The sequence below is a fragment of the Salvia hispanica genome, chromosome 1, assembly GCF_029641045.1.
Source record: "Salvia hispanica isolate PSC_SH4W2 chromosome 1, Shi_PSC_v1, whole genome shotgun sequence".
NCBI lineage: Eukaryota > Viridiplantae > Streptophyta > Magnoliopsida > Lamiales > Lamiaceae > Salvia > Salvia hispanica.
In genome coordinates, this window is record NC_142692.1 from 2,161,398 (window position 1) to 2,182,799 (window position 21,402).

Genomic DNA, 21,402 nt, shown 5'->3' on the forward strand with positions numbered 1-21,402 from the left:
ATGACCGGGTGGGGATTACCCACGGTTGTATGTGCCCAATGTAGGGGCGGTGTTTGAACTTTAAGGCGACGCCCTCTTCTTTGTTATTAAAAAAAATCTCTGGAATTCTAAATTTTAACTGAAGTCTTGTAAAGCAGGAAAACGGCGTAACAGTCGATATGACCGTGTTCTCCAAAAGTGCCCTAATTTATGTCGCATTTTTTCTTTTATCGGATACTGAAACATCTAGTAGCTTATCGATCTCCGTCCCCTCTTTTTATTATCAGGTAGTATGAAGTAAGATGAATAGGGAAAAGGAAAGTGAGGAGTCACAAGCTTCAAAGCCAAATCCATTGATTCCCATTTCCTCCGACTGTAGGTCCGTTTTTCATTATTGATGACTTGATGAAGAATTTAAGCGGAATTCAGGTTTCTCATAAAAAAATTCTACCAATATTCCTGTTTAAATTAGCAGATAAAGAATTGATACGATTCAGTTCTATCATATTTGTGTGGTAGCAGATAGGGAATTGATACCGATTTATAATAGCAGCATGAATACACCATGATTATGCTCAATTTGTCTATCGTTTGAATTATTTATGACAGGGTGAAACCTGTTTCCTGAGTCAGGGGCAAAAGATGCACCTTTGCCGACTTTAAATATATATACATGTGTGGCCCTTGAATCTAAATCCATATTTTGTGATTTACTAATTTGGGACTGTGTGTTTTTCTATCTGCTATTTGTAAATGCTGGTTATCTTACAACCTAGAAAACTGTTTAAGCGGACATTCTAGGCAGTAAATGATTTGAAATAAGGATGGAATTTCTTTTTTGTGAGTCTGTCTGTGATTTGTTCTCTCTTTCTAAGACTATGCATGTGTTAATCTTCTTTATGTGGATTGCAGCATGGTTGTGTTCTGCATGCAATTAAGAAAGTATCTGTGTTAATTTGTTTCCTGGTTGTAGCAAAGAGAAATAGAAAGCATATGTTCTTATCCTGATGCAACTGGTTTGCTTGTAGGTTGGAGATGACTGCCGACAAGATTTACTTGCTTTGCAAGTTATTTCACTTTTGAAGGACATCTTTGAAGCTATTGATCTTTGCTTCTGTTTCTTTCCTTTGTGGAGTACTCCCATCTGGCCCTAAGAGAGGAATTATTGAGGTGTGTCTCTATGTCATCTATTACATTACACTTCTATGAACAATTTTTGGCATGTACCTGAATTTTTACCATATGATTTCTTCCTTTTATCTTTCTTTCTAATTTGCATTTCTTGCATATCATATGGATAATATATTAATTTGCACCTTGCCACTTGGTGAATTAGTTTACAAAATTAGAGATCTGTCGACTATCCTGTTTTATTTCTTACGGCATAACACATAGTATATTACTTGCACCAAAAGTAAACTGTTCTAGGTGTGAAACTCAGAATGATGATTCTTAGACAAATGGGACTCTCATTCTAATAAATCAAACCTGATTGTGAGGCCATAAAGAAAATATTCAATAACTGGTTCACTTGCACATGGTTGTTCACAAAGACAAAGTTTAAGCGATTTAATATTGAGTAGTAACTCTCAACAATTTTTGTCTGCATTAACAATTAGCGTCACCACCCATGTGGTGGATGGTGACGCTAATACTAAGTAGTAACTCTCAATATGTATTCCGGATTACTCCATTGTACCAATCAGCATTATAACTTTAGTTAAAACTCATTTTTAAAAGTGTTATGAGGCAATCTATTTTTAAAAACTAACCAAATGCCATTCTAATAAAGATGTTTGACATGTATTGTTGGTGTCCTATCCAGTTGCAAAATGTAAAGGCCTGTGTTGGTTGTCGTGAAGGAAATTTAACTTGCACTACTTATTTTTTTTTAAGGCATCAATTCCACTTTGGGTATGGTGGATAAGCTTGCTGCTTCTGCTAACCATAACTCTTATCGTGCATGCTGATAGGTGCACTCTGCTCGCTAACGCCCTTGCCACTACCCCCCTTATGGGGGTAAGGGTAAGCAACAATAAGCGTTATGTGGAACTGTTATAATTTATTAATCTTGATTTATCATTCTTCCATTCTGTTTTTCATTGTTCTAACACTAAGGTAATGTGTATTAGCTTATGCTCTTGTCTCAACTGGCCTAGTAAATCTCAGATATAAATTCGTTAACGCCGGTAAGTTTTTAAGGTTCAGAGTACCATATTTTTAAGGCTCATTTCCTTTGCTACTCAATTATCTAACAGAAACTTTCTGTAACAACATTGTCTTCAGATGATTGCTGGGCTGAAATCTCTTTGAGATGAAAGGGTTCATAACTTTTGCAGTGTTTTAATTCTGGATATTGGCGGATGTCCCTGATACAAAAACACTACAAGATTTAGTTACATAGATTTACTATTAGTATATATAATGTCGTTTCATGCCTTTTGAGGTAAAGACTTAGAGTGCACGATGAAATTGCTCATTGTAATTAGTTAGTAAACAATAATATTAATTTTTTTGTTATAGCGTGTGATTTTACTACAGTGACAATGATTTATGTCAATTTATTCCATTTGAAATTTTGATTACATAGATCTTATAAAGTGTCGAGGAAGTGAAAAAAAAAATTAATGTTTTTCAAAATACCTAGCAATATATTCTAATAATTTTATGACGAAGAGTTTGAATGAATAATAAATTCATCTTTGTTTTATTAGCTATAGCTATCCATTTGAATGATTATTCATAGGGGTGCTTAAACGGTTCTCTGGTTCTCGGTTAACCGGAATCGGAACTGGAACCGACCGGTTAATTGAGGAACCGGAACTGAAAAATCCGGTTCTGGTTCCGGTTCCGGTACCGGTTCCAACTTTTTAAATAACACCGGTTCCGGTTCGGAACCGGAACCGACCGGTTCCTAACCGGGAACCGGATTATAATTCAATTTTATTTTTTTATAATTTAATATACTAAAAAATCTAATTTATTGAATTAATTTTGAATTAAAGTAAAATAGTTTGAAACATTGAGTGATTTTTATATTTAAATGTTTAATCTGTGATACTTTAAATCTACAATTATTTCCCTAATCCATTTTTTATGAACTAACTACAATGAGTAGAACATCATAAATTTGTTTTTAGTTTTAAAAAGAACAATATCATTTCATATGATATATTTATTACAAATTTATGTAACAATTCATTTAACATACGATTTTAACATATTTGTGAATAATTTATAAGTGTTCCCGTATAAACCAAATAGTCACAACAATATCAATTAGTATTGGAAATTCCAATGAATACTATGTTTAGCCAAAAAAGGGAAAATGAAATTCAATTTTAAAACTCATTTTTTTTAAAAAAATTGCTAAAGTTTAGAACTCCTATTTTTGTATTAGTAAAAAATTGCTAACATAAACTAGTCCGACCCGACCTACTACACTTGGTTTTATTACTATAAATTTAACATATTTAGTTATGTTGCTTTAAATAAACTAAATCCTAGAATATATGAATATGAATTGTTGCCATTTGTGAGGGAGAAGGAAATGATGCAATGACAGATGGGAACTAAATATAGCGGGGTCGAATCATATAAAAAATAATTATGGAGTATAATTATTTATATAAAAAATTATATTTTAATTTAAATATTGTAACTCATACTAGTATCAATATTCTAAAATAAATATTCACCCTATTGCATAAAAATAGACTATTTTGCCACAGTCCTCTCTATAAATAGACACTTCTATTTTTTTTAACTGTTTTTCTCTTTTCTATTTTTCACAAATAATATTTTAATTATTTTTTATTTTTACTAATTGTGCATTAAAAATCTCATGTCATCTCAAAATGTGTTAATGGGACGAAGAGTGCATAATTTTTCCGTAACATCCCTAATTTTGAAATTTCAAAACTAACTTTAATATGAATAATAAGGTTGAAAACTTAATTACTATCTCCGTCCCAAAAGAATATACACTTTGGGTTCGACGCGAGTATTAATACAAAATTGGTAAAGTAAGAGAGAGAGAGATAAAGAGTAAATGTAATTAAATTATTATTAGTGAAGAATGAGTTCGACCTCATTAGAGAGAAAAAGTTTTCAAAATTGGAAAATGTATATTTTTATGGGACAAACTAAAAAGGAAAAAGTGTATATTTTTATCGGACGGGAAGAATATAAACTAAAATTAGATGAAATTGAGAAATATTTATTTTATATTATATTTATTAAGTATTATATTAGATGAATATAAACTAAACGCTTCAACACATGAGGGTCCACAACGTGTTGCAAGTTGCTCCGGTGTCATCTTACACGTATCGTTTAAATAGAGTTGACCCAAGTGGGTCCACAACGTGTTGTTCGGGGTGGAGGAGGCACAAAGGGAGCGGGAGCAGGAGCGGGGCGGATGGAGTCGGGGCGCGACGGCGCCTTCTTCTTTCCTTGCGGCCAGCGGGAACTGCTCGGACCAGCGTTGGGGCTACCCAAGTTAGTTCCGGCAAGCTGGGTAGCCACATCATCGGAGGCGCCGTCAGATAGGGCTACCGACCTCGACCGTTTGCTAGAGGAGCTGGAGGAGGCTGCTACTACGCCGAATCCAAGTTAATCTCTCAAAATCTCATTTCGCCGAATCCAATTATTCAACAATGAATTATCTGAGAAATTTCCAAATTATTTATCAAGATTCAACAACTATTTATTGATTTCATCCAAACACAGATGACCATAATCACCATCTCTTCAGAATTGGGCGTCAAAAAGGAAAATGAAAAATTTCCCTAGAAATTGTGCCTTTAGATTGGCGGTAGTATCAAATAAATTGGATGATTGGATCATTTTCTACAATGACGGATCCAGAAAATATAGCTCGTGGGGTCGGATATAATTAATAATAATAATAATTATTATTATTATATAATAATTTTAAAAACATAATTAATTAATAAAAAATATTTCAAATCAAATAGCCATACTCATATCTTCTGTTATGAATGATATTTTCCTAGGAATATCTATATTCACCAAAATTTACTTAAAAAATTTCTTTCTTTATAATAGTAGTAGTAATTAAATGTTTCCCCCTCTATATGTATTAAGATATTTTTTAATCATACACCTCCCATCATATTTTTGCAGCTTATATAAAAAAATTAAGAAATTATTATAATAATACTCCCTTCGTAGTCATTTTGCCATTTTAGTACGTTCCATAGTAGTAGAGTCATTTCCTTTTTTGATAAATGTCAACACATTTCTTCCGACCTACTTTACTTTGTTCTCTCTACATCTCTCTACCTTTTTTATTTCCTACTTTATTCTTCATTTACTTAACTCACTTAACACAACTTTTTTTTAATCTCCGTGCCGAAAAGAAATGTCTCCACTACTACAGAACGGAGGGAGTAATAATCACTTGGTAATTTATAACTAATTTTAAAAACTCAATAAATGAAATAAAAATAGAACGAATTTATGGTTAATAACATATATACTACTATATAATAATTACGGTGATAACCTAAGTAATTTAACTAATTAAGCCATCAATATATTTAAAAGAAACCGACTGATTTTATATTTTAATAGGCTGTGATTGATGCCTTTTCATCTAATTTTATTACTATTAAATAAAGAAGTGGGGAATTGTTTAATCTATTACAGAGTATATCGATTCTACTCATATTTTTTACTGTCTCTTTCCTCCATCCCTAATATGGCAATATCTCCTTATTAATCCAACTAGTTCGTCCTCTCGTTACTCCGATGAAGGCCAAACCATGGGGTGGAAATCTGCTGTGTGGGGTCGGAGATGCTGCTGCGTTGCTTGTCACGTCTCTCCAACTCAAGGAGTGGTCCTTCGTCACAGCTGGAGCCTCATTCATTGCACCAGCTTGATCCTCACTTATGACTCAGCACATTCAGATAAGGATCCACAATGCTTCACTTCATTGTTCTTTATGCATTGAGCTGCATATTCATTGTTCTTTATGCAGCTCATAAAACACGGAGTACAACTATTAAAGAACTGTGTATTGATTTTTTACTTTTGTTTTGAAACTATAAAATGTAATTAATGCATGATAGCTTTGATTAAAAGCAAGAAGAGGGGAATTCAGATTTTAAAAACGAAAATGAGGCTACATGGTATTTTTAAATTTACCCACTAACTACAATTAATATTTTAATATATAATTATTATTTCAAATTACTGATATAACTTTATTTGGTTTTTTCATTGAAGGGGCATTTTAGACACTCCCTCAAGAGATTATTGAATTTTCATAAATATATGAAAAAGTTCCCAATTCACAAAACTAGACTCATTTACTTACTCACCAAGGCATTTTAGACACTCAAGAGATTATTGAATTTTCATTAAAAAAAAAAAAAAAAAAAAAAAATCCCAATTCACAAAAGTAGACTCATTACTTACTCGACAAGGCATTTTAGACACTCAAGAGATTACTGAATTTTCATAAATAAATAAATAAATAAAAAAGTTCCCAATTCACGATACTAGACTCATTATTTACTCACCATAAGTCTGTAAGCATTATCAATTAAGTGGGCCATACCATATTATAACAGCACACCCTGCAGTCATAAAACAGGGTATAATAATTAATTTTCCACGAATATTTGGTATCGATGTGTATATATTCATAATATTATGATTTGACATCTTCTCTAAAATTTATGTGGTGGGTCCACCAATGGATTAATAAGTGGTGATCCACCAATGAATATTTGATAAATAGAGAACCACATCCAACTAGAATGCAGTTATTTTTAGAAGATATTCGTTATACTAATTATATGGAAAATTGCATGATAATTAAATAGATATTACCATTATATTTTTTATCTCTTAAATAATAATATATGTCCATACTTAAATTAAATATAGGCATAATACAATGTTTATTTTCATATTAAGTTACTAAGTATGTACTCCCTCCGTCCCTGAAAATTTGTCACTTATTTCCTTTTTTATCTGTTCCTAAAAATTTGTCACCTTTCACTTTTATCATTTTTGATAGTAGACCTCATGTTCCACCAACTCATTCTTATTCACATTTTATTTTAAAACTAATATATTAAAATATAACCTACATGCCACTAACTTTTTCAACCCATTTTTTATTACATTTCTTAAAACTCGTGCCGGTCGAATGGTGCAAAATTTTAAGAGATGGAGGGAGTATAGAATTGTTTACATGCTTGTGAAAAAGAAGATAGAAAAATAAAATAATGGCTATACTTTTTATTTTTGTAGAATTTTCAATTATATAAATTTATATACATAAGTACATAAGAAAAAAAAAAGTATAACCATAAAATGTAAGTCGCCTCCTGTATATATTGCATACTTAAATTACTAATAATAATAATAATATTCATCTTTTTTTTCCCGCAATAAAAATTGTAACCAATACACTTTGTTAGTATTGTTTAAAATTTTGTGGTGATGATTACATAATTGATAACTCTACACATATAATCATATAATAAAATAATTGATACTGTATTATTTTTAAATTTTATGGGGATAATTAAAAAATCAGCACAAATAAAAAAGCATGACAATAATTTTATTTTTCCATCTTTATTTTTAACGCATATAAACAATTATACATGTAGTCAGTAGCTTAATACGAAAATAAACTTTTTATTTAAAAGTATGTACATGTATATTATACTTAAGAGGTATTGATTTTCCATATTTAAAGATCAAGTAGTTTTTAATGAGAATAGTCTAATGAATATTTTCTAAAAATAACTTTACAAGTGTGCATATTAATATTCTAAAAGTAACTTTACAAGTGTGCATATCTAGTGGAAATGGACCCCTTTATACTTCCATTTGTCAAAGATTCATTAGTTGGTCCCACCAACTCATTTTGCCACGTTATATTTTCTCCATGAGTATTCATATAGCAGGATTTACTTATTATGATGCACAAAGATTTCTAGCTTTAAAAAAATTTCTGAAATCAACCGCCTCTTAGTTCAGTATATATAATCATTATAATGTGTAACACAATCACAAACAATTCAACTTCTAACAGAACAACATGTCAAACACAATGCTTATGAAGACGCCTTGTACCTTTCCAAGGATGCTGGATTTACTTATGATGCACACAGATTTCTAGCTTTTTAAAAAAATTTCCGTAATCAACCGTGTAGTATTAGTTAAGTATATATAATCCTTATGGGTAACACAATCACGTAATTCAACTTCTAACAGATCACCATGTCAAACAAAAAGTGCCACGTGACTCCCCAAGGATGCCTAATTTAGTAATTTACTTATGAATATGACATGAAGAAGATTTCCAGCTCTAAAATAAATTTTGTAATTAACCGTGTCTAAAGTTCACTATATATACAATCCTTATGGTAACATAATCACATAATTCAATTTCTAACAGAACAACATGCCAAACAGAATGCTTATGAGGGCGCCTAATATCTCCCAAAGGATACTGGAGCTGCCTCTCCCAGCGTCAGCTCAGGTGGACATTCTGGAGGAGAATCAGTTGATTAAGTTTACAGCAAAAACCCAAGCTGCGGATGGAAACATTACAATTCAAACTGAAACAATACAAACAGGTATGACTAAAACTACGCTAAATAGTTCCAGTATCATCTTTAAGCGGATGGAAACATTACAATTCAAACTGAAACAATACAAACAGGTATGACTAAAACTACACTAAATAGTTCCAGTATCATCTTTAATGACACAACGGAGCTCGAAAGGTGGAGGTGTGGACTGCCCATGTCAGCTCAGCTAGAGCAGACAACTGCGTGGATTAAAGACGGGAAGCTCTTTGTTAAGGTTCCCAATGATAAAGGATTATTTCCATTAACAAACACCGACAGTCGTATAATGGGGTCGAATACCGGAAAATAATGTGTGTGTGTGAGATTCTTGTAAAACAACAACATATGCATTGATTGCTCTATCTCAATAAATGATTAATTGATTATATGATTTGCTTTGCGGTTTTAGTTTATTCAGCAGTTTATCATTAGTTTTTGTATCCACATGTTACTCAGCATGTTACTGTTACAAGAGTTTATGATATGCAACCTAACCTCTGTATGCAAGAAAAATTACACACTGTAAACAGGAACACAAACTCAAATGCAACCAATTAAGCCCCAAGATGAACAGTTCCCAGCCAGAACTTACTCTTATCAAAGTGTCTTGAAAACCGGACAGGACCAGCCGGTCCGGCCGCGAATCAGTAGATTTGGTTTGGTCATTTCCGTTTTAGGCCGGGAAAACCGACCGTGGGGCCGGAAACCGCCGACCGATTGAACCAGTGTTCTGAAATATTTTCAGAAAATGACGTTCTGCTGCCATCGCAAACCTTCGATTCAGCTACTCTCCGATCCATAATGCTTTCCAACTGCATCTTGTCTTCCATTTCTCCATAGCCCCCTCAAAATAAATATCATTAATGTTCAAACTTACTTGCTAATGTATCGAAATTCTATATATCCAAATTAATGAACGTCACAAGATTGAGTGAGAGGATTGAAAAAGGCTTTAGAACATGGAAGAATATCCCAAAACAAGGAGGCTGTGGAGAGAGTAAAATAGAGATAAAAAAATTTCATTTTAAGTAATGGTTCATCATGATTGGAACAAACCAAAAAGGGAAATAGGTCATTTTCAATGGGACCGAGGGAGTATATTCTATTTGCATAACGTACAGAACTCAAAATCTTGAGCAGAGTGCAAATATTAGAGATGTCTCTACAGCTATAGTCTGAAAAGTTTTTAGTATAAATATTTTAGTTGAAGCTTTTAAAAGAAGTTTTGAAATACAGTAGAATAAAAGAAAGTTATTGGGAGAATGGCAGAGTTGATTTAAATTTTAAACTCAATATCTTATGGGAAAGATACTAGGCAAAGTAAATTAGTTCTTACACTAATATTTGCAGGAATCGACTTGGAGGTAAAAAAAATAATAATCAATATCAATTCTTCCGGCAATTGATTGTGGTTTAAAAAAAATTCTCTCTCTCAATATACTCTATTTTATTTTTACAAAATGGCTAATTTGAGCTTCCAACCGTCAATAAGTAAATATTTAATTTTTACAAAAAAATTCAATATCATTTTAGTTTTATTATCCATTCTTACATGAGAAAGCTTCGACAATAAAATGCAATTCGCTAATTTGATGGTAAAGAGTGGTAATTTTTTTTCTATGTGTTTTTTCATTTTTATTTTTGTGAGTAATAGAAATAATTGTGTTTGAAATAATTAATGGAAAGTTTTAATTTAAAATTTTTTGTACAAAATTGAAACATTTATGAAACTTTTTGTATGTATGATGTAATTGGAAGTAACGGTGTTAGTAGGGACTTGACGGAATGTATTATTTTGGAACACTAAGTAAACTTTTTGTATGAAATATGCAAACTTAATACTTTTTGTACTAAATTGAAACAACGATAAAACATTTTGCATGAAACATGTAATTACCCCACACTATTGCGTAGAGTGCAGTTTGTTCAACATCACAAAAAAGCTGTCATTAAATGTTGATTTTGTCTTCTCGATGCATTTCATAAGAGTAAAACCAATTTTCTATATTTTTACAATCCACAGACGGGCAAGGATCCCCTGTATTACCGTGTGCATGCTGGAAATTCTGATTGTTTCCGGTGGTGTTCCTCTGATGTGGTGGCACATAAGAGCTCCCTTGATTGCTCTGGTTCCTATTGTTCCAATTGGACTGGTCCCCTTGATTGCGATAACTCCAATTATTCGGTCCTTCCTGGTTTTTCCCTAACCAGTTTGAATTCTGCTGGGGTCCGTCCTGACCACGGTTAGGCCAGTTCTGCTGGTTCTCTGCTGGACCTGGGTATTGTAGCTGGAGCTGTTGGTTTCCGTCTGCCCATCTAAAACAAGGGTTGTCTCTCCATGGTGCCTCATTGATCTTCCACTGATTCCAGCTTGTATTCTGATTACTTTGATTCCAATTCCCCACTGCATTTACCTGGGCTTGGAACTCTCCATTGGATGGTGGACCATAATAGAGTTGGAGTTGATTTTCCTCTGGACCTGGCGGCTTCTCTGGCTCCTGCGAGGTCGGGGAATTCTTTTTCTCAATCGCACTAAGAAGTGCTTTCTCCAACCGATCTATCCTGTCCCCAACTCCTTCTCCTTCTTGTTCCTTGATTGCGAACCTCTCCTCATGATACGCGGGCGATCATATGCCTTCTTTGCGTCGATCAGCCTTCCCAAAATTTCTCGTGCTTCACTTGCCTTGTTCTTTGTAATATTCCCCCCGCTCGAGGAATTCATTAAATCTTTCAACTCAGGATTAGCTCCTTCATAGAACAAGTAAAAAGTCTCAGCCTCCATCATCCTATGGTTGGGACAGGCGTTGAGCAGCCCCTTAAATCGAGACCAGTATTGACTCAAGGACTCATCGTAATCCTGCTTGCATTCTTGAATCTCCTTCTTCAGGGCATTATTTTTGTTGGACGGGAAGAAATAATCCAGGAATTCCAGCTTGAAATCCTTCCATGTGTTGATCGAGTCTGGTGGGAGCCTCAACAGCCAAGTATTAGCCTCCCCTTTAAGGGAAAACGAGATTGCACGCAAACAGTAGTCCTCTTCAGTAGCCTCGTTGGGTCGCTTTTGGATACTGCACAGCTTACTAAACTCGTTTAGGAATTCGTAAGGACATTCATTCCTTCGTCCAGAGAATGTAGGTAAAACACCCAGCACATTTGTCTTGATATCAATAGACCTCTGGCGCTGGTTCGAGCCTATGGCATGGGCGGGCTCACCGTCCAGATGCGCAGTGAGTGAACCAATCTCCGGATCGGGATCCTCCAGGTGTGCCATATCTACGTCTTCCTCTTCCTCGGTTCCGGAGTGCTCTGTTTCTCTAGACGACTTCGGGTCTTCTCCTTCTGATGAACTCCACTCCTTCTCACTTTCTGATTCGAATGGGAATGGATCTACTGTCGTAAACCCTGATCTGGTGGTGATGGTGGATGTCGATTCCTTAACCTGCCACCTGACTTGAGCGTCCCTTGACCTAGACGGGTTACTCCAGTTCCCAAATCGTGAGGCCTTGCTCATAAACTGCCAAGAAAAACAAATAACAGAAATAAAACTATATACACCAAATCCTCAAACACGTAAACAAACTACGCCATCCATCCCCGACAACGGCGCCATTTGAAGGACTGTCTCTTTTGTTATCTGGGAGTTAGAAGCTAGCGAAAGAATGCTCTGAAAATAATGAAGAAAACCCTCGGTCCAGGAAATCCGCTAGACACTGGGTCGTGGAAGTAGGGATCGAATCCACAGAGATGAATGCGCAAGTAAACATGTTCAAAGACTCGGGAACTACTTTTTTGTTGGCTGCTGCCATGCAATTTGGGGTTGAGCTTTAATTCCTAGACTTGGTAATTGAAATATTCTACTCTAACAGCTAGATCTAGGCGGAAACATAAAAACATGCATATTAATCGAAATAGAGCGAGACAATTTCGAGATCGAACGAACAGTTTCCTAAATTAGCCTAGACTTGGGAAAGAAGCTAAACATAAGGACCATTTTCTGAAAAAGGTAGAGTACGATTGAAAAACTGCAAAATAACTAACTAAAGGACTAACTAACAGCGATATCATCTTCTCCAACATTCATCATGAAACAACCAGTTAAAACAGAGCAAGAACGAAGATCGAAGCAAAGTAAACGAAATTAAACCGACAGAAATTAAGAACAGTTAAAACTAAAGCATATCTACAACTACTAGACGAGGCAAAACGAGAATGCAGAAATTAAACAACTAAATGAAACAAAAACAAACAGATCCAACCACGGGACGCTTAATCCACTCCAGATCCAAGCCATCCACAACAACCAAACATCATTTCCACCTCCGATCCTCACAAGTCTACGTAGATTCAACCGATCACAAACAATTTCTTACAAAACAACTCCAAACTCAGATCATCCAACAATAATCAGCAAATCAAACCCAAAACAACACGATGAGATAAACGAAACAAAAGCAGAGATATCCATTGCAAAACACGAAGTATCCAACGAAATTAACAACACAAGGTCGAGCCTCGAACAACGAGGACTCGGCGAGTACCAAAAGTAGACAGAAAATTAAAGACAATTGTTTATTCGCCCCCTTAGAAACGGTATTGCACCATAAACTTCCGATGAAAAGAAAACCCCCCTCAGATTTCCCCCAAGTGTGTGAGTGTGTAGAGAAAAAGATGGAAAACTAAGCTAGGAGCTGAAAGTGATCGAAAGTGTCTTCATGTTGATTGCGTGCTCCTTTTTATAATGGATAAAGCTTCTAGACTATTCTTGTAATGCCTATTTTGCCCTCCAATTTGATGCTCCTCAGTCTAGTAACTCTTCCCTCTTCCGCTCATTTTCCTCGCCAGCTTCTTCTTCCAGGCAATCTTCATCTTTTTCCTGGGGCTGACGATTTATCTACACACTTGGCTCAAAAAGGTTTGTTAGACCCGGGAAATCGCAGAATTTTACCACATAACCAATGCATGAAATTAGCCTTATCAGGAAGCAAAGATGATGAAGAACATAAAATATCACTTTTTTTTTTGCGCACATACATAAAATCATCAGTTTGGAGATTAAGGAGGAAAATAAGGTTGAGCTAAAGAGTCAACGATAGTTCCATAGGATTTATGCATAGAAAACACCCTAAGTCAACGAAATGGCGCAAGGAGCAAAGAAGAAGAAGAACATAAAATATCACATTCTTTATGTGCACGTACATAAATAATCAAATTGGAAACTAAAGAGAAAAATAAGATTGAGATACAGAGTCAACGATAATTTACGCCTTTCGGGTATAAATAAGTCTGGGAGAGAAGTTACAACACACTGATGATGGTGAGTGTTTTGTTGGGTTTTTGTTTTACTATTTAATTTTCTTTATTTTATTAGATTTATATGCTCTTGATATATGAAGTATTTCTATATTTTTTTAATCTTGTAATGTTATCACTTATTTTATTTTATTTATCCATACTATCAAAATAAGAGTAAAAAATATACAAAGTCGCGCATAGCACGTGGGTTAATACTAGTTGTTAAAGAGTCAGTTTAATAGATTAGAACTGAACGGTTAACCGTTAACTAATGGAACCGAATTCCTTAAAAATTTTCACTAAATGATACTGTTCATGAGATTTGAACTCAGCCAATCACGTTGCACCAACGGATTATAATAATTGATTTAAAACCTTGTTCCATTTTTCTTCCCTTTATAATAGCCTATTCTCTCCTTTCTTTGTTAGTTATACTAACACTATGGGACAATGTTAAGTTTAGGCTTACATTTATATACTACTACTACAAATAAAGTTTTTATACGAACAAATAGAAAAGTGACATTATACTTTTATGAGTACTATAGAATTAAAGAAAAACAACAATTATTTGTTTACCTTTTAGCAGTAATATTTGTGGCAGTGCACTAAACTAAAAGGCTATCACATCAAAATAAAATACAAAATTTTTTTATTCTGTATTCATCGTTATTGGGTGTATGTAAACTTTACTCATAGTTCTAAAAATCTTGGTTAAATTATTTTTTATTATATAGTTATTTAATGGCTACTCTATATAGGAACTTCTAAAAATATTTAATAGTTGTAATATATATTAATCTTGGCTAAATTTGTATAGTTGACAAAGAATTCTATTAAGATTTATTTAATCTTGGCTTTATATCTACTGTACTAATATTTATAGAATCTAGGATTTTATGGAAATATTATTCTAAGAAAATAGAAAAGAAAATTTAAAAATGAAAAAGAAGTTAACAAGCAAGGCTGAAACTATTTGCCAACATCTCATAAAATAAAATAAAAATTAATTATAAATTTATAAACTATATAAAACAATCGTATCAATAATCTATTTGTATTATTTAAATTGAAATTTAAATTATACCTCACTTTCAAGTTCACCTTCATTAAAAACATAATTTAAGAAAATTGCATAAACCCACAAAATTACTTATGTATCTTAAGATTATCCCGATTCCCACATCGACTTTTATAACATATCAAGAATACAAAACATTGTTATAAAAGATGAGCCTCTTCCTTAGTGAAATTAATCATGGCCTTTGGGCTTAAAAAATATACGTGGCTTGTGGCCCATATAAATATGAGTCTGAATAATGTGGCTCGTGGCCTATGGGCTTAATTAGTCGGTTATTGGTTTGTTAATCGGTTTAAATCGATAACCTGAACCATGACCGGAATTTTTGGTTGTCTGATAACCGAAAATCGACATTTTCAGTTTGATAATTTTAATTTTCAATTCCACGCTAGCTATACCTCCAAGTTCCAATTTTCATTTGATAATTTCATTCAAGTCAAGCTTAATCTTACTGTACGTACATATGCATTTTTATCATTCCAAACAAAAAATAACACCAAATTGAGAGCCAAAAAGTTACTCACCAATATCTAGTTCGCCTTTCAAAATGGGATTTTGGTTACTAATTAAAGTTCCAAACATAATCTAGCTAGAGGTTATTTCCACCATTAAAACAAGACAGTATAACTAATCCACGATATAATTTTTCTCTGAAAATATTGCTAGTTTCTTCCAACTTTACTAATTTCAAAATATAAATATTTTGATTAGTAGTAGTCTACTTACTCAAGTAAAATTCTTTGAGATTTCGAAGTTGTCGAAAACACTAAACTTATTCTTTATACTACTTAATAAAAATCTCAACTATCATCCCATTATATGAAATATATGTACATGTATTACATACCAATATATACATGTAACATTGAATTAAATGCGCCCTTAACTAATTAAAAACAACACACATAAATACTAATCAGCGTTAAAAAAAATGAATCTAGACATTTGGGGTCTATTGTTACATTATTTAAAAAAAAAAAACTTTATCCAAATATTCATTTTTTCCAAAATATAAAATCACTACACCCATAACTAATTAATTTCAATTCAAATAAATTAATGAGTGAACTAAATAAATGGTACCTGATCTTTCACTTTCACACATAAATGGTACCAAATATGTGATTTTTGGTACCCAGTGACAAAAATAACCCTAGGTACCAAATATGTGATTTTTTTATGGAGGATATTTTTGGAAATTTTAATTAAATGGTACCAAATATGTGATTATTTTTTCTTCCTTTCTTATTTCTCTTTTTCTTATTTAGTTCCTTATTCTTTCTTTTTTCTCATTTTCTTCTTTCTTTTTAGTATTTTATCTTCCTTTCTTTTTTATTTTTTTCTCCTTAATTTATGTTTCTCCTTCCTTCTTTTTTCTTTTTTCTTCTTTTTCTGCTTTATTTTTAGTGTTTTATACATACATCTTATTGCATTATATAAATAAAAAACAAAATACCTAATTAAATTAATTATTTAAAGTAATTAAATTAATTGAATATTTTTTATTAAATTATTTTATATTCATTTTAAGTTGAAACACCTAACTAATAATATTCAACTTTTATATCATTACAGTTCACAATGTTAAATTTTTATTAAGGCTATATTGATTAGTTACTAATAATAACAAATAATAATAATAATAATAATATTACATAATATTATGTGATTCATAATTTATATAATTATAATACAATTATTTATTATTTACTATTAGTTTTTAGTATTATAATAATAATAATATTATTATAATAATTAAATATAATGATAACTATAATTATATTTAAGTATATTTGAATGATATTAAAAATAAATTAATTATTAATTTATAACATTAAACTAATAATATTAATATTGATTAATAATAATAGTATAAATAATTAGGAGAATGAAAGAAGATATTATAATATCACTTTTGGTACTAATTTTATGGATGCCCAAAATACCCTCTATGATATAAATGGGAAAATATATTTGTTTAAAGGGCATTTTGGGAAGAAAATTGTATCAGATACCAAAAATGTGATTTATAGATACCAAAAACGATATAAAATAAAGATCATGTACTATTTACGTGCGAAAGTGAAAGATTATGTATCATTTATGTAGTTCACTCTAAATTAATAAGTTTCTGTATTTCAGATTTTGTTCTTGCAAATGTTTTACTAATAAAATTCATCCGTGGCCCAGTGGTGGAAATCCACATTGTCACTAAAGCCCATTCCCAATTCTTTTCATACTTTGATTTTTTCTCTTCTACAAATTAATTTTATTTTCATCTATAACATTTATTTACATCCATATCCATATAATATCTATGTAACTATTAAAACATCGATTCTAGTGTTCCAAATGCATAATTTACCGTTTCCGTAACACTATATGGAAAAAATAAAGACAAAGAAACTACTTTTTGATAGAACATTCAGAAAAAATAACAAAAAGGACTAACCAGACTTTTTTTTTTATTTTTTACACTTTCACATCGAAAATTGAAAATCATGGATCCATCACTATAGATGAATATCAATTGTCAGAGATTGAAAGACTAGTAAGGAGTTCAATTAGAAAAATAACCAAAGAAAATTATTGCAAAAGATTAGTGTGAGAAAAGAAGAATAAAATGTCAAATAGAAGCTAAAAAATGTCAAAACTAATTTTACATATAATTTTAAATTAGGTTAATGTTTTGTACTCCACTAATTATAAAATGTAGTATTAAATATATCATTGATATAATCATATAATTATATAATTATCTGGTACTATTATTTTTAACATGAAATGAATTTTATTGTTTTGTACTCTACTTTATGAATGAATTTATGAATCATTAAAATATTACTCAACTATAAAAATGAATGTTGACGTAGAATAAACAAAACCGTGAAAACACAAACATAGCATGTCCAATGAAATGTTAGACACGTACTATATAATTAGTTAGTTATTTAATGAGAAGGAAGTTTGGAGAAAATTAAGTAATTAACCATCCTTGATCATCGCGGTAAGAAACATTAATAGATTTCAATATTAAATAAGAACATTAATTTATTATTCTTCTTTTTTTAAATTTATAAAAGTATCTTTTTGTAATTTTATGGAGTAATAAATACGAGACGTGCTGCATGCGTACTAACCAACTGAATATTAGTGTATGTATTAGAATGATTCGTAACCAATTTGATTGTTAATTAAAGCTAATTAATACAGATCTTTTGTGGCATGGCAGTGGCACAAATTATCACCCCAAAATATAATTCTATATATAAATTGATGGCCAAATCTTGAAAAACACCAATTCGTCCTTGTTTCTTCAAATTTTTTATTATTCTTTTTACTAAAATTTACAAAAAGCATGAAAGATTACGGCTGCAATGAGAAATGGAGGCAAAGGACCTTGACCTTTGAGACTGGAGACGTTTTTGTGCGGAAGGATCAAGAACTGGATCATCTTCTGTCTCTTGTAGTCGATGATGAAGCACACCGAATTATTTCATTGTGGGGGATGGGTGGTGTCGGGAAGACTACTATTGCCATAAAATTATACGATCACCATAGGACGAAGAATTTCTTTGAATCCTTCGCATGGGTTTGCATTTCTCAAGAATGCCATATCAGGTTGATTTTGGAGGATGTGTTTGATAGGAGCCCAACACCACAGCCCAACGAAGACAATGCAGATAGTCCAGAAGTCACCCTAACAAACCCAGCACATCAGCCCAACGAGATGAGTGCCGAAACCACTGAAGCAATCAGAGACCAAGCCCATAAAGGAAAGAAGAAGGCCGACGCAAAGAAGCCCAACATCGTCTCAAGGCAGCAGCCAAAGAGGAACCGTTCAAGACCAACTAAGTACAAGGATTTCGTATCCAAGTGATACTAGTTTAGTTGTTATCTGTTAAGATTTGTTTCCCATTTTGCGCTCAGTTGTTTAGATTAGATAGAGTCAAATCTTCTCGGGTTTTCTTCTTGATTCTTTCCCGAGTCGTAAGTCCGAATCAAGTAGGGGGAATTCTATAAATTATAGAATTCCCATAGATTGAGTCATCGAGAAACAAGGAATAAAATACTTCTTCTCGAAACCCTTGGCTACTTTACTTCCTTCATTTAGGTTGTTTATCTTTTCGTTCTTCCATATTTGCTCTAATTGATCGGATTGGGAACTTGGTTCATATTATCTGGTGCCTTCATTTCGATCTCTCCCTCCGCAAATCACACACCCGGACGCTATGTCCACGTCCAACGATGCATCGACCGACTATTCCATTCAGGAACTAGGTCAAATGATGTTCGACATGTCTTCTCGTATGGCCGGTTGTGAGAAGAAGAGCATGTCGGATCAGTTCAAGCACGAGGCTTTTGCCCGTCAGCAGGCGCTGGTGAACAAAAATCTTGACGATAACATGTCCAAACTCCTCATCGCCGTGGAGAAGTTGGGCTCTAGATCAACCGATGAGGTCCGGCAGCCCGCACCACCGACTCGAGGGTGGAAATTACCGCCCTCTCGAATCACCAAGCCAGCAACTTTCGATCCGGAGGCATGGCCTAAGTTGAAGTTCGACCCTCCAAGATTCGGCGGTGACAACGTCAACCTATGGATTAAACGAATCCAAAAGTTCTACAACCACACTTTCACTCCACTGTCAGACCGCTTATACCTTACTGAATTCTTGTTGGATGATGCGGCTGCGGAGTGGTTCGGCTACTGGGAAGCCAATAACGAGGATAAAACTTGGGATGACTTTCTCATGGACGTCAAACTGCGTTTCGATCCGGAGATCTATGAGGACTATGTGGGTCGTTTGGCATCCCTGCGTCAGACGGGCCATCTTGATGAGTATTTGGCGGAATTTGAGCCTATTCTCCAAAAGGCAGGCAAGATCGGAGACAGCACGCTGACTTCCTTATTCGTGGCGGGCCTATCGGCGAAGCTAAAGACGGAACTGTTAACTCGTCGTCCAGCATCTTTGAGCGATGCCATGGCCTTGGCACAGCAACTCTCTGCTTGTCACGCAGTGGCAATCTCCTCAGAACCTCCAGGACGGTCTGCGAACCTGTTGTACGACTCCAAATCGACGGCGAAATCAGTCCATCACCACACAAAAGTGTTGGAACATCCGCGTCCTACTAGCAACAGCGCCATCAGGCCAAACAGGGAGGGGCGACAACAGCGTGACTACCCGGTCCTTCGCATCAGTGCGGCAGAGAAGGCTGACAAAATGAAACGTAATGAGTGTTTTTGGTGCCCAGAGAAGTGGTCCCGCGCCCACGTCTGTGCTAAAAAGTTCTATGCATTCATGGGCGAGGACTCGGAGGAGGACGACTCTGAAATACCAGCGGAGAACACTTCGGAGGATGACGCAGAAAACATGGTGATAACTGGTGATATCTCCAGCATCCATGTTATTGGACCGAAGCTTCGCCCGCGCTCTATCCGCATCACGGGGAAAGTGCACGATAAGCCGGTGTCCGTACTGATTGACGGCGGCAGTACCCACAACTTCATCAAGCCCGCCGTCGCGGAACAGCTAAGTCTTCCTGTGCAATCTATTACTCCGTTTAGAGTCTTTGTTGGCAACGGTGCATCTTTACGTTGCAATTATGCGTGTTTGAGCACCCCTATTTCTCTGCAGGGTCACGTTTTCGACATCGATCTCTTCATCCTACAGGTGGAGGGCCCGGACATTATTTTGGGGGTCCAATGGTTACAAGATTTGGGGGACGTCACGAAAAACTTTCGGACACTGACTATGTGCTTTGATTGGAAAGACAAACAGGTTCACTTACAAGGCGAAGCTAAACCGCCGAAGTCCATCTCCTACAACAGTTTGTTCACACTCATTGGGACCAACCCGGATTCTGAAATTTTTGAGATCGTGCCCCTGCACCAGACATCAGGACCACCGCATCAGGCGACGGAAACTGATCCGTCACTATTGCCTGTTTTGGAGGAATTTAACGTGGTATTTGACATGCCGTCGGGCCTTCCTCCGTCCCGCCGCTGGGATCATAAAATTCACTTGCCAAGGGCCACAAAACCCATCAACGTTAGACCATATCGATATCCTTATTTCCAAAAGGCGGAAATCGAGCGGCAAATCCGCGACATGCTTCAACAAGGAGTAATCCAACCGAGCACGAGCCCTTTTTCATCACCGGTCTTGTTGGTCAGGAAGAAGGATGGATCCTTCCGGTTTTGTGTGGATTATCGTGCCCTGAACGCAGCAACAACCCCGGATCATTTCCCAATCCCAACGGCAGACGAGTTGTTTGACGAACTTCATGCAGCGACGGTATTCTCGAAACTGGACCTTCGTTCGGGATACCACCAAATTCGTATGCACGTGGATGATGTCCACAAGACGGCTTTCCGAACTCACGACGGCCACTTTGAGTTCCTTGTGATGCCATTCGGCCTAACGAAC

General features: G+C 34.4%; 2 long non-coding RNA genes across 2 annotated transcripts; both read left to right on the top strand.

Moving 5' to 3' along the window:
• The first annotated feature begins 205 nt into the window (after nucleotides 1-205).
• Nucleotides 206-2,509, top strand: LOC125198728 (uncharacterized). Its single transcript, XR_007172462.2, has 4 exons — nucleotides 206-358; nucleotides 1,008-1,149; nucleotides 1,876-2,168; nucleotides 2,266-2,509. It is a non-coding gene; the product is annotated as an uncharacterized LOC125198728 (long non-coding RNA).
• Nucleotides 2,510-8,420: 5,911 nt separating this feature from the next.
• Nucleotides 8,421-8,987, top strand: LOC125198727 (uncharacterized). The gene is made up of 2 exons (XR_007172461.2): nucleotides 8,421-8,607; nucleotides 8,719-8,987. It is a non-coding gene; the product is annotated as an uncharacterized LOC125198727 (long non-coding RNA).
• The last annotated feature ends 12,415 nt before the right edge of the window (nucleotides 8,988-21,402 follow it).